General features: G+C 37.8%; 1 long non-coding RNA gene across 3 annotated transcripts; it reads left to right on the top strand.

Moving 5' to 3' along the window:
- The first annotated feature begins 7,384 nt into the window (after positions 1–7,384).
- Positions 7,385–10,526, top strand: LOC145570467 (uncharacterized). 3 transcript variants are annotated; one of them, XR_014096473.1, is made up of 4 exons: positions 7,385–7,751; positions 8,581–8,649; positions 9,125–9,346; positions 10,121–10,526. It is a non-coding gene; the product is annotated as an uncharacterized LOC145570467 (long non-coding RNA). The 3 variants fall into 3 exon arrangements; XR_014096474.1 differs by having other exon boundaries at positions 7,386–7,751; positions 9,167–9,346; XR_014096472.1 differs by lacking the exon at positions 8,581–8,649 and having other exon boundaries at positions 7,393–7,751.
- The last annotated feature ends 2,942 nt before the right edge of the window (positions 10,527–13,468 follow it).

Genomic DNA, 13,468 nt, shown 5'->3' with positions numbered 1-13,468 from the left:
CCTTGCTTCGACCGTCTTCTTTTGTGGGTAGAAACGAGATAGAAACTCTTTGGTCACTTCATCCCATGTCCTTAAGGAGTTTGGTTTTACCTCTTTGTCCAACCACTCCAAGACACGCCTAATGAGAGAGAAAGGGAAAAGCTTAAGTCGGATGAATTCTAGAGTAACCCCATTCACCTTAATGGTATTGCAATACTTCTCAAGTTCATTGAGATGGTAGAAGGGACTCTCATGCTAGGCTCTACAAAATTGATGCCTCTCTATCAATGTAATCATCGCCGCTCTAATCTCGAAATCGTTTGCCAGAGTTGTAGGTGGAGCAATCCCGCTCTCAAACCTATAAGCTCCCGGAGTTCCCAACTTCTTTAATGCTACTCTCGGATTAGCACCCATGCTTTCTCGTTCTTCTTCTTCTTGATGTTCTTCTTTTCTTGGAGGGATAGAGCTTAAGGAACAATTAGCAACTCCTATCTTCATGATAGTCCTCTCGATTTCCGGATCAAATGGCACTAAGGTCCGATTTCGTGCCCTACGCATGCAATCTAAAGAGAAAATATTAGTAGCACGGCTACAAATGTATCGTAAAAAGAAGAAAATCTTTTTGTGATTTTCAAATATAATGGAATAGACTCAACAACGATAACAATCAACTATGCCACTCCCCGGTAACGGCGCCATTTGATGGCCGATCTAAGCATGTCGTCAAGTGCTTAAATCTCATCAACAAAATTTATGAAATCAACTACATCTAGAATTAGTATAGGGTAGGTCGAGGTCAATCCACCAGGAATGGTAGGTCAAGTGTTATAGTCTTACGCTAAGCTATTCCGAAGAGATTGGAAAAGGTTTGGTGTAGTCTAGGTTTAACAACTAATTGAGAATAAAAATCAATATCACAAACACTAGGAAATTAAGATCCACATACACTCACAATAGAAATGCTAATTGGATAGAAGATTGATTAATCAAACATTGCAAGGGAAAATAGCAATCGCAATCAAAAGGACTCGATAAGCTATTTTCTAGGCGTCAAACTAGGGGTCTCTACGAATGACTAGCTAGGAACATCAAAAATCAAGTTCATTTGATAAATGTAATTTCCAAATCAATGTATCGTACCAATGGAAAATCACAATGCAATTTAGCTTGAGAATAAAGGTTAGTTACTCCTTAGCGAATCAAACACATGCACAATTTCTATCAACTAATTTAATCACAATATTAAATAAATCAAAATCCACTAATTAGCTATGATCTATCATTTATGCATGCTTCACCACATCCCTAGCAAAGAATATACTCACCACACATTGTAAAAGTGAAGAACAAAACTATTCAAGCCATCAAAATCATCATCATCTTTGAATCAAACTATCAACAATCAAATCAATCAATAAACATGAGAATTCAACAAATTATCAAAATCAAACACAAAGATTGGATTAAAGAGAAAAGAATTCTTACAAACTTTGATTAAAATCAAAGGAAATGGAGATCAAATGTAGCAATCATCAAATCATCAAGTTTCTCTCTCTAGAATTTAAGAACAATACATCCCAAGCATAAACTTCTCTATCTAACAATTTCTCTCTCTAAAAATGTAATTTCAAAAGCTAAGATAAAATCTAATTCTAAGATATTTTCAAAAAATAGAAAGAAAAATCTATATATAGTAAAACTAACTAAGGAGAAATTAGTTGAATGTCCTAAAAGGACCCGTACAGACGCGCCCTCACTCTCGATTGCGCGACCGCGAAAAAAAGGGTACGGAACGGGAAGTAAGGCGGAGCGCCCGCACACATGAGGTGCTTGCCCGCGCTGCTGTCGTTCACGCCCGCGCACACTGGCTGGGCGCCCGTGCCTCTGTAGCAGGGAAGCCTCCTCGTGCGATCGTCGATGCAATCCGAGCACTCCACTTGATAAACATTAGGTATGGCAATCCCAAATCATGCCGACAGTGGGTTCAACACTGCTTCTTTATGCAAGCGCAGAGGCTTGAAGACTTGGAGCTAGCACACCTTGAATTGTGAGCAACAAAAGAGCAATTATCTTGCATCTTGAGCTTCATAAAACCCGAGAAAAATCCAAAGAGAGCCTTGGACACCACCTCTCCTGAGAACAAAGAAAATCAAACAAATAAAAGAGCAAAAGCAATATAAACTAAGAAAATACAAGAAAATGGGAAAACAACTAAGAATGAACAAGTGAGAGAAATAAAGGCTAAAACTAGAGAAAAAGACATAAAAAGAGCTATAAAGGCAACTAAGAATCATCCAAAATGAAGCTAAATGAGTGCCATAAATGACACTCATCAATGAACCACCTACAAGACCAAATCAAAGATTGATAAGAAGAAAGAAAATATCGATATTCTAAATAACCTTTGAGAATAGTGTTACCTCAATGATCTCTACAATGTCTTGACATTAGGTAAAGTTTACTAAACCTTAACTACAATTGCTTTTGGTTGGGCAAAAAAAAAAAACTACAATTGCTTTTGGTTTATAGAACAAGCAAAGAACTAACTAGCTTCCTTAAAACATGGCTTTAGCTAAAATGCGTTAGTCATGTCATTGTCCTAAAATGTTCTCAAATCACAAAAACATGGGATACATAGGCTCATTCCCACATCATGATGATATGAATGGCCTAAACGATAACAAGTCATTAGAACTACCCCAAATTGGGGCTCCAAGACTTGAGAAATAACAAGAATGCGCATAACTCGATACATAGAGGCTCAAAAACTAGAAGAAAAGTATAAATAAGCACCGACAAATACACACCGGTTATTGAAAACCGGTGCGAAAAATGCAAGCTAAGATCATATAAAATAAAAAAACCACCAGTTTGGTTTGAAATAGTGCTCTCATAAGTTCATAGCACCAGTTAACCGGTGTGCGAACTCAACTTTTTCCCTTTTTTTTCTCAACTGCTATTTGTCGCTCCCATTTTACCAGGTAACGCTCCCTTTTTGACTTGAATGGACCACTATGCCCTTTATGCAATTTGGGTTATAAAAAGGACCTTGTTCCCCATTTGGACACAATACATGAAACGGTCCCCTTACTTCACGACATTGTTGTCCCGAGCTTCCCAAAATCGGTCCCCACGACCATGCAACCAAATCGGTCCCCACGACCACCTAAATTTTCTATTTTCAAAAATCGTTAAATTTGCCGACGGGTCTTGGGTCATGGACGGCGAGTGGAACATACGTACGCCGGAGAATGCGTCGGATCATTCTGTAAGTTTTTTTTTTTTTTATTTTCGGTAATTAGGACATCCGCCTAAAATTTCCGGATGTCCAAGGTACATCCGCCTAAAATTTCCGGATGTACCAAGGAACATCCGGAAATTTCAAGCGGATGTACCTAGGGACATCCGGAAATTTTAGGCGGATGTCCCTATAATTTTTTTTTTTTTAAGTACGTTTATTAAGTTTTTTTTTATGTATTTTTTTTTCGTGGTCTTGTGATTATTGTTGTGATTTAGTATTTGATAATTAATGTAATTTTGTTGTATTAATATGATTATTAGTAATATGTTTATTTTTTGTTTCATTATTATTATTATTATTATTATTAGTAATATGTTGATATTATTGTTGTTGTTGTAGTTGATATTATTATTGTTGTTGTTGCTGTTATTTTTATTGTTGTTGTTGTTGTTGATATTGTTATTATTAATTAGTAGAAATATAATTTTAATATTAATATTAATATTATTAATATTGTTATTATTAATTAGTAGAAATATAATTTTAATATTAATATTAATATTATTAATATTGTTATTATTAATTAGTAGAAATATAATATTAATATTAATATTAATATTAATATTAATATTATTATTATTATTATTATTGTTATTGTTATTATTATTATTATTTATTTATTAATTAACGTTATGGTCTTATAAATTGTTTTGTAGTTGTTGTTATAATTTTTTATTATCATTAATATTGTTATTGTTTTGTATTTGTTGTTATTATTATTAGTATTGTTATTAGTATTTTTATTATTATTATTATTATTATTATTATTATTGTTTTTATTATTATTATTTTGACATAAAGCATGTTTTGTTTAATTTGTATAGGATATGGAATCTGAGGAAGGCGGTGACGGTGTGAATTATAGTGGGAATTTTGTCACCGATACGTTTTTTCCTACATTTGACGATGCTGTTACATGGGCTGATGGTGTTTCCATAAAATTGGGATTTATATTGGTGAAATCGTCTTATAACAAAACCAGATATGGTCGGACGTATCGGTATTTGCGATGTGATCGGTCACGAAGGAGCAAGCCGAGAGATTTGGAGAACGCGATACGGAAGGACACCAAAACCAAAGCTAATGGTTGTCCATTCTACATCAAGATATATTATGATGTCAGCACCGAAAGTTGGAAGATCATTGCGAAAAATGATCACACCGGGACACATAACCACCCAATGATTGTGTACCCAGAGGGTCACCGTAAAGTGAGCGGATTGAGTCCGGGTGCAAAACAGGTTGTGCGGAACATGACAAAGTCCAAGGTTGCTCCCCGTAACATCATGTCCACTATTGCCGAGCAATTTCCTGATGATCATCCAAACATCCGACACATTTACAATTGCCGAAATGACTTCAGGATGGAGATGTCCGAAGGAAGAGGAGTTGTTCAGCAATTTCTTCATCTGGCGAGAGAGAGTAAATACATTTACTGGTTCACGAATGATGATCACAACGTTTTGCAACATGCATTTATGGTGCACCCGATCATGGTCAACATACTCCGCACATACCCACATGTCATAGGTATGGATTCTACTTACAAGACCAATCGATATAACATGCCTTTCTTTGAGATAGTAGGCGTGACACCGACAAACCAGAATTTTCTAGTTGGATATGTTTTCATGCGCGACGAGTGCACGGCTAGCTATCGGTGGGTGTTGCAGAGATTAAGGGAGTTGATTGGGTTTGATAAAGAGCCATCTGTATTTATTTCAGACCGTTATCTTGGGCTATGTGCGGCTTTGAGAGAAGTCTTTCCAGGGACGTCACATTTACTCTGTCTATGGCACATCAACAGAGATGTGGAGGCTAAGGTGACGAAGATGTTTGGAAACAAGACGGTTGGTGTCAGTTTTAGAGCTGGGAGATGGTTCAAAATCGTGAATGCAACAACACAGGCGGAGTATGATCGTGCTCTAACTGCCATGCAAGTGAGGTGGGGAAAATATCCGGAAGTGATTCATTATGTTCAGAGAACTTGGCTTTGTCATAAGGAGAAATTTGTGAAATTTTGGACGAACCAGGTTCTTCATTTTGGTAACACCACCAACTGCAGAGTTGAGAGCCAACATTCAGCAGTGAAAACTTGGTTAGAATCATCCACAGGTTAGTTGTATTATTTTATTAGTTGTTCTCGTTGTTACGTAATTGTATTAATTGTAATTGTATTTGAATTTACTAATTAGAATCATTGGCAGGTGCTTTGGATACCGTATGGGCCCGAGTCCATTGTCATATCGGTAATCGCATCATACAAATTCGTAATGACTTGGAGGCATCAAGGTCTAAAATTGGTCAGATGTACAAACAGTTGCCACTGTCACGTATAAATGGCAAATGGCATGTGAAAGGTGTTCGTATCTGGCTGCCACCTCTCAACAAAAGCAGAAATCAACGGCCAATCAAGTCTCTTAAACATCAGGCCGGGCAAGTGAGACAACCAACTAGCATCAATCTCCGCAATGTCCTCCACAGATTGACGGCCTCGCCAAGTACACAAGTCAGAACATAACTTTGTCCTACTCAAACAGTGTAAAACACTACGCTCCTGCTCCATCCAGATATACCGTGCCACGTGACCGCCAAAACTAGGGATAACTGACCCATCCTCAGGCCCACCCGGCATCGGTTCCTGCACTAACCATGTCTCTGCAGAGCTGGAAGTAGGCTGACTCGACCCACTACCAACAAATCTCCCAAACTGACCCCTATATACCATATGGAAATCCTGAGGGTCCTGTTCTTCATCCCGGTCACCAGCATGACTACCCGAACATTCGTCTTCCTCGTCAGATATGGGTGCTCCACTTGCAGAGTACAAGGGCCGACTACTACCAGACTGTTGGTCTCTCGACCAACCACTAGTAGACCCGTATTGCTGCTGCTCGGGCTGAACCGGTGAAGATCGAGATGTCTGTCTCCTAACAGACGCATTCAGACGTCGTGATATTGCATGTCGAGCACCAGAACCCTCTATCTACATAAAATTAAAAATTAATCCGATTTTAGTAATAACAATAACCATAATAACCATAATAACAATAACAACAATAATAATAACAACAACAAAAATAATAATAATAATAATAATAATAATAATAGCAATAATAACAACAATAATAATAATAATAATAATAATATCAACAATAATAATAACAACAATAATAATAATACTAACCATAACACTTCAAAATAACAACAAAAATAACAAAATCCAAAAAAAAAAAAACAAATTAACAACAACAACAATAACCTTAACATTAATAATAAAATCCTAATATCAACAAAATAATAAAAATTATCATATTTTTTAAAATATAATAAGCACAATAATAACAACAACAATAATAATAATACCAACAATAATCACCATAACACTTCAAAATAACAAAAAAAAAAACAAAATCCGAAAAAAAAAAAAAATTAACAATTTTATTAACGGGCCAAAAAAAAAAAAAAAAAAAATGGAACTTCCGCCCAAAATTTCCGGAAGTTCCTTGGAGGATCCGCCTGGAATTTCCGGATCCTCCATGGAACATCCGGAAATTCTGGGCGGAAGTGTGGACATCCGCCCAGAATTTCTGGATGTTCCATGGAGGATCCGGAAATTCCAGGCGGATCCTCCATGGAACTTCCGGAAATTTTGGGCGGAAGTTCCTGGGATCCGAAAATAAAAAAAAAAAATTACCTCGTCTCCACCATCGCCGCCGCCGCCTACGCCCCTGCCACCAGCACCGCCGAAAGTCCTCCCTCCGAATCTCAGCCTAATCCGCCTCGAATCACCCATTTTCTTTTGTGTTTATGATGATTGTTGTTTTTTAAAAAAATTAAGAACAATTTTGGAAATTTTTTTTTTTTTTAAAAAAAATTGTTTTAGAGAGTTAGAGAGTAAGAGAGTTTGAGAGTAAGAGAGTTAAGAGAGAGAAGTACAGAAGTGAGAAATGTTGGTCGGGAAGGAAAAAACCGTATTTATATATTAGGGATAAAATTGAAATTTCAAGAAAAAAAGGGAGCGTTACCGGTAAAATGAGAGCGACAAATAACAACACTTTTTTTTTTTCAAATTTATTCTCTCTCATATCTCTGTCCTCTCTCATTCTTTTTCCTATCTCATCTTATCTCTCTCCTCTTGCCTTCTCTCTCCTCAAACTCGCAGCCACATGATATCGTAGCCACTGCCGGCCAGATCTCGTAGCCACCACCGGAAAGATCTCGAAGCCACCGTCGGCCCCCCTTCTTTCTTCTTATTCAATTCCCTTCCTGCAAGATCTCATCTTCACTTGTTCTCGCGCAGCCCCCTCCACCATTGCCGCCCACCTAGACCGTAACCCCCTACACAAATGACGCCCCCTCCAACGGCCACCGCAGCTGCCCTTAGTCCTCATTCGACTTATTTCACTTTCTCAAACCTCCTTTGTTTTCATTGCACAAAAATGGCCAAAGAACCAGTTCGCGTTCTCGTGTAATTTCCCTCTCTGTTACTCCTAATTTCTGCCTTGTCAGTTTATTTTCATTTCTCCAGATCTATATCGACATGTATTGAGTTTTATTGCGATTGATCTAGGGTTTTGTTGATTTGTTTCACTAATTGCGATTAATCTAGGATTTTGTTAATTTGAGCTTTTGGAATTGTGAATATACGGGATATTTGAATTATGGGTACATGGATTATTTTAATTGTGAGTATAAAGAGTATTTGATACTTGAATCTTAAAATTTCAGTGGTTTGATTTGTGGATGTATTGTGAATATTGTATTGGTTGTCATTTAATTTGATTTTCTGGGTATATATTTGTTTGGGTATATTTGTTAAAACCTCTACACTTTCAAGTACTTAGGTTTGAATTGCAAGGGAACATTCTTCAAAACCAGATACTCTATAAATTCCTCAGAATAAGCTCTTACATTGTTACCTCATTTTTGTCCTTCCAAGTAGGGATTTGAGATAAATATTATGTGATAAATATGCAATTGCTTCTGACATGTGCATGTTTTAAAGTGCTCCCTTTGAAAACTTCCTGACCTTAAGATGATCAAAGCAATGTAACATGGCCTGTTTTGAGTCCTATCTGTGGTTATATAATAGACAAATTTGCAAAATAGTTATTGATGTTTATTTTCATTATATGGGGTTTGTCTTCTTATATTGCCTTATTGTACCATAATTGTTGAGTTTCTTGACAAGTATAGCTCAGGAATTAAAATTTGGGTTTTGTGTTGATTTTCCGAGCTGTGTTTTTGCGTTGATCGAATGACTTGAAGCTTGAACCTGCCGCCCTGCTTCCTTGCAGTGCACCCCTGATGCTGCTACTTTTGCTCTGTTGTAGCTGCTGCTTTTGCTCTACCGAGATTGGGGGCAGGTGTGGCTTTAGCTCTGTTGATCGAATGACTTGAATCTTGAACCTATCATGCGACTATTCTTGCATCAGATTTAGACACCTGATATGATGAACCCTCGTATTGTTTTTTTTTTTTTTATTTTAAAAACTATTATCTGGCTATTTCCTATGTTTGATGCAGATGGGGACTGACTGTGATCAATATTTAAGGATCATGGTTCCTGAATGGAAGATTTGGGTCAATAACTTCATAACTTGAGGCTATAGTTGAATGACATTCTTTAATTTTCATAAATAATTTTATGGCATGTCTGCATGATTACATTTTTATAGTGTGGTGTCACTGGTTAGATGTGTATTTAGCTTATCTGAATGCATTTGTGAAACTCTAATTTTATTGTAAAAGTCTAAAAATAAGTAAATAACATGTAGCATCTCATTATATGTATTAATTTAAGCCTATGTTTTTATATTAATTTATACTTGTTGCCTGCAGCTATGGCTTCAATATCTTAGCGTGGTTTTTTACTTGGCTTAGGGTACATCAGGGACAAGAGCCAATTGATGGGGTGGACGTTTTCTTGATACAAATGTGCAGGATTATGGATTTATGGATATGGATCGGAATATGGGATTTTGAAGCAAAGAACTCATAGTTTGGCTAGACAAAGAGAAGAGATGCACCAAATCTCTTTGTTATTGTCGTCATAAATTCAAGGTTAATGACTCACTTGCTTCTACTTTATTTTGGGTTCAAATTGTTGTGTTGCGTTATTATTTATAGATGTATGCTCAATATTTTAACACACTAAAGTAATGACTCAATGCTTGATAATGTGATTAATCGCTTGATTTTGGTTCTAGAGTGTTTAAAATGATGCATCTGCTATCTTTATTCCTTTTTTTTTTTTTTTTTTTTTAACCAGCTATTACCTTGTTCATTGGTTGTTGTTATAAGTCCTGTAACTTGTGGACTATCTTGTGGGTTACTGAGCTTCATTGTAGTTGTTCAGTTCCAAACCATGTCTGCATCATGTACTTTTGTCAAAATTATTAACACTCAACACACTTCACACTTCAATTTGTGGTATTATGTAATACTCTGTCAAGAGCTTCCTGCCTTTGCTTTCCCTTTATATATGCTTGGAAACTACCTAATTCATCATTATTATCGGTCAAAATCTTCTTTGATTGTCTCCCATACTTTCTTCTCTTTCTTTGTATTATGATGGTGTCTCTTATTTTTTGACATTCTTGATAAAGTTTAACTGACTTGTGGGCTCTTAAAGTAGTGATGCAATCTCATTCTGATTGAGTTTGGCTATTAGCATATTAGGTATCAGTCATAGTTTAATTATTACCAATAAGTGTATGGGCTTCAATTTTTTAAAACAATTCTTTGAGTGGTTAAATTTGAAAAATTAAATTGGGAATTCTTATGGGATGTCATTATTTACATCTCAATCGGTTTTATTTTGATTCATTTTGGCAGTTGGACAAGTTTATTCCCAACAGCTATGGATTTCAATTATGCCCACTGCATGCTGCATTTCTTTTCCTTGCTGCTGCTTCTGTGCTGCTGTTCTGCTTCTGGGCTGGTGTTCTGCTTCCGTGCTGCTGTTCTACTACCATGCTGCTCCTTCTGTGCTGTTTTTCTGCACTTCTGCTACTGTGTAGCTGCATATATATGTTGCTCTTTTGTGTATAGGTGGATTTGGTGATGTCTATAAGGGTGGTTTAGATGAAAGTTACCCATATAAAGAATGTTTAGTGCTTGTTTAATATGCATGTTGCTGCATATGCTGCTCTTTGTGTGTAACCTTGTATTTTATTTTATTTTTTTGGACGAAAATTTTAATATTACAGCCTTTTTTAATGAAAATATGTAAGTTTATATATATGTTAGTGTTTATATATCAATTTAAGTGAAAAAAATGAAAAAAAGAAAAAAAAAAATTATTTTTTTGCGCCATTAAGGGCACCGGTTTTGAACTCGAACCAATGAGAAAAACCCCTTGTTTGCCACCGAATTTGAACCGGTGCAAAAAATCCCACTTTTTGGCATTCCTCAAATCTAAACTGGTTCAAAACCGGTGCAAAGCCGGTTTTGAACCGGTGTTCATTTGCATTTTTCTACTAGTACAACGTCCACAATAAATAAAATGAGATATTCATGCCATTCAAATTACTGTCGAAAATCACCTAAACTATAAATAGTTTGCGTAGATCTCAAGCCTTACAATTTTTAAATGCACCATAATGATTTAATAATCATTTTGTTCCTTTGAAAACTAAGGGTTCGTTTGGCATCGTTGTGGTTTTCTGTTTTTTGGTTTTTTGTTTTTTAAAAGTATATTATATATGTCACATAATGAATCAAAAATTATTTAGACTTGTTAAAATCATGATAATTTTTAAAACTGACAACAGAAAAGTGAAAACACCTTTTTCTTGTTTCTTGTTTTTGGTTTTTAGTTTTCAAAAAAGCAGGAAACTGAAAACCAAAAATGATGTCAAACAAGCCCTAAGTTTGCAATTGAACTTGGTTATAGAACAAGCTACATATTTGAGCCATTTTCAATTTCAACTTCAAAAACTAATCTTAGAGCATAAATTTTATTTCAATACTTCAATTTATTCTAAAGATTATAGAGTACGACTTGTTTCGGGTGATTTTGTGAATTCCCCTGGGACACTGGTCACGTTTTACTGATGGACGGCCCGGACACCTGCAAAACATGAATATTTTCGGTGCGGAATATTCGCCTCTGACGGTTACGTTAGTAACCTGATATCGGAAAAGCTAGAGGGAGAAAGTAGAGAGAAGTTAGAGCTGTTTTTAATACTCTATTGAATATTATATCACAATCCACCCCTCCCATCATAAATGATTGGGGTATTTATAGGGGTGGGGATTCGTGTCTTTTAGGGTTATTACCCTAGAATGACGTTTTCTAATTGGTGGCGCAATAAGGCATGGACATGTGTCCTTGGGGGGCGCCATTTTGCGGATTTCTCGGGATTTGGGCTTCCTGATGTAAGGAGGCCCTTTTCTTTTTTTTTTCAAGTGCTCTTTGTAGGGTTTGCATACGTGTTATCTTCCTATAGTGACACGTGTTGCCCTTTGATTGGGCCACGTGTCACTGTGGGATTGGTCACCGTTTTGGGGTAATTTTTACCCTAAACATTTGCCCCTTAGAGGGGGTGGCTCGTACTCTATAGGCTGCCTCCTCTGATTTTCTACTCGTCCGGATATGTACGAGTATATACTGTCCGTCTTATCTGAGGATTTCTCCCTTGGGCCGAACATTTGGTCCAGTTCGCCTGTAATTCCTCTATTTGGACACTTCTGGGTCTTGAGGTTAGTCGGACGCAGCAGGCCGACTATCTTTTAGGGAGGACACCTGTTGTCCGGGATTTCGGGACAACGGTTTGGATTTTGCTGACCTGGCCATCTATTTTGACGTGCCGTCAGCTCGTCCGTCTTCCCTCCCGTTTAAAGTGATGGAATTGGTTTTTAACCATTTGAATTCTAGGTTAACTTTTTCATAAAGTAACCATTCGAATTTTTGGGCGAGAAAGGCGGATTTAGCGTTTTGCCCCCATAAATTTTGCCTATAAATATAGGATGTTTGACTTCATTTTGTTACTTTGGAATTTTGAGAATTCTAGAGAGAAGTTGTAGCTTTTTAGAGAGAGAAAGTGATTTCTTCCTCAATCTTCAGGATCTCCACCGTACGTTTGAGGTTTCCGGTCAGAGTATTTGAATTTTCCGGTCAACCTTCGAGACTTTCCAAGTTTTCTACACGGACGAAGGTAACCGCCTGCCCTATTTTCTTCCTCTTTTACTTTGTTTTGTCTTTCATTTTTTTTAAAATATGGCTCAACACTCGGCTTCATCCATTTCTCCTCATGAGGCCGGTCGTTCGCTTGGGACTGAGGAGTCTAGAGTGGACGGGGACGAGTCGTCTCCCTCGTGGAGTGGGTCCATTTCTAGTGTGTACCAACTCAAATCCACCTATTCTTCTCTGTCCCTGCAGTCGCAAATGGCTCGGACCATGCGAACGTACGACAAGTACGTCGCTAGAAATCCATACGACAGTTTGATAAACCTAAGGGTCCCCTATGATCTGAATAACACGGACGGGGACACTGCTACCACCACAAACACCAACACAGTCAGTGGCAGCGAATGCTCGGTGGTCGAAGTGATCGCCTTATTTGAAGAGCGTTAGAGGCAAGGCGTCTCTTCTGGTAGGGAAGCATCCAGCCAGACTCTGGGTCTTCGCTTTCCCCAATTCGCCAACCCGGTCATAGATCCGGCCAAGTTGAAATCTTTGAAAGAACCTCCTTCTTCTTCTCAGGCGGACGTTAGGGCGTCCGCTCGAATTTCTAAACATCCCCCTTCACAAACTACCATATCAGCCAGGCCTAGGACTAGAATAGTGATTGTTGAACCGGCCGACTTGCTATCTCGCAGCGGTCCTCCTCCTGGAAATCAGGTGGATGTCAAGAGGAAGGATTTGGGCAAAGGACCCTTAGTTCCGGAGGGAATTTCTATCTCCGAGGGCGGCCGGGGCTCTAAGACTAGGAGCTTAGCCGAGGCTGCTGAATTAGACACTGTGTTGTCCTCGGAGTTTGGGGCCACCCCCCCACCCTGATGAAGGGGAGACAGAAAATTAAGAGGCCGAGTAGGCCAGTGAGGAGGTCAATGCGGACAATTTTAAAGATCTGTACGCCTTTCTAGTCTGGGACATGGCTCTAGGCTTCCTCAACGATAGGCTAGAGGAGTTCAAGAGCTTCCTTATGCTGGGAGAGGGTTATAAGCTCAAGGCGCCAA

This window comes from Chenopodium album, chromosome 12, assembly GCF_948465745.1.
Source record: "Chenopodium album chromosome 12, dcCheAlbu1.1, whole genome shotgun sequence".
Taxonomy (NCBI): Eukaryota; Viridiplantae; Streptophyta; class Magnoliopsida; order Caryophyllales; family Amaranthaceae; genus Chenopodium; species Chenopodium album.
The sequence above is the reverse complement of the archived record's forward strand: the minus strand, read 5'-3'. Positions and strand labels throughout refer to the sequence as shown.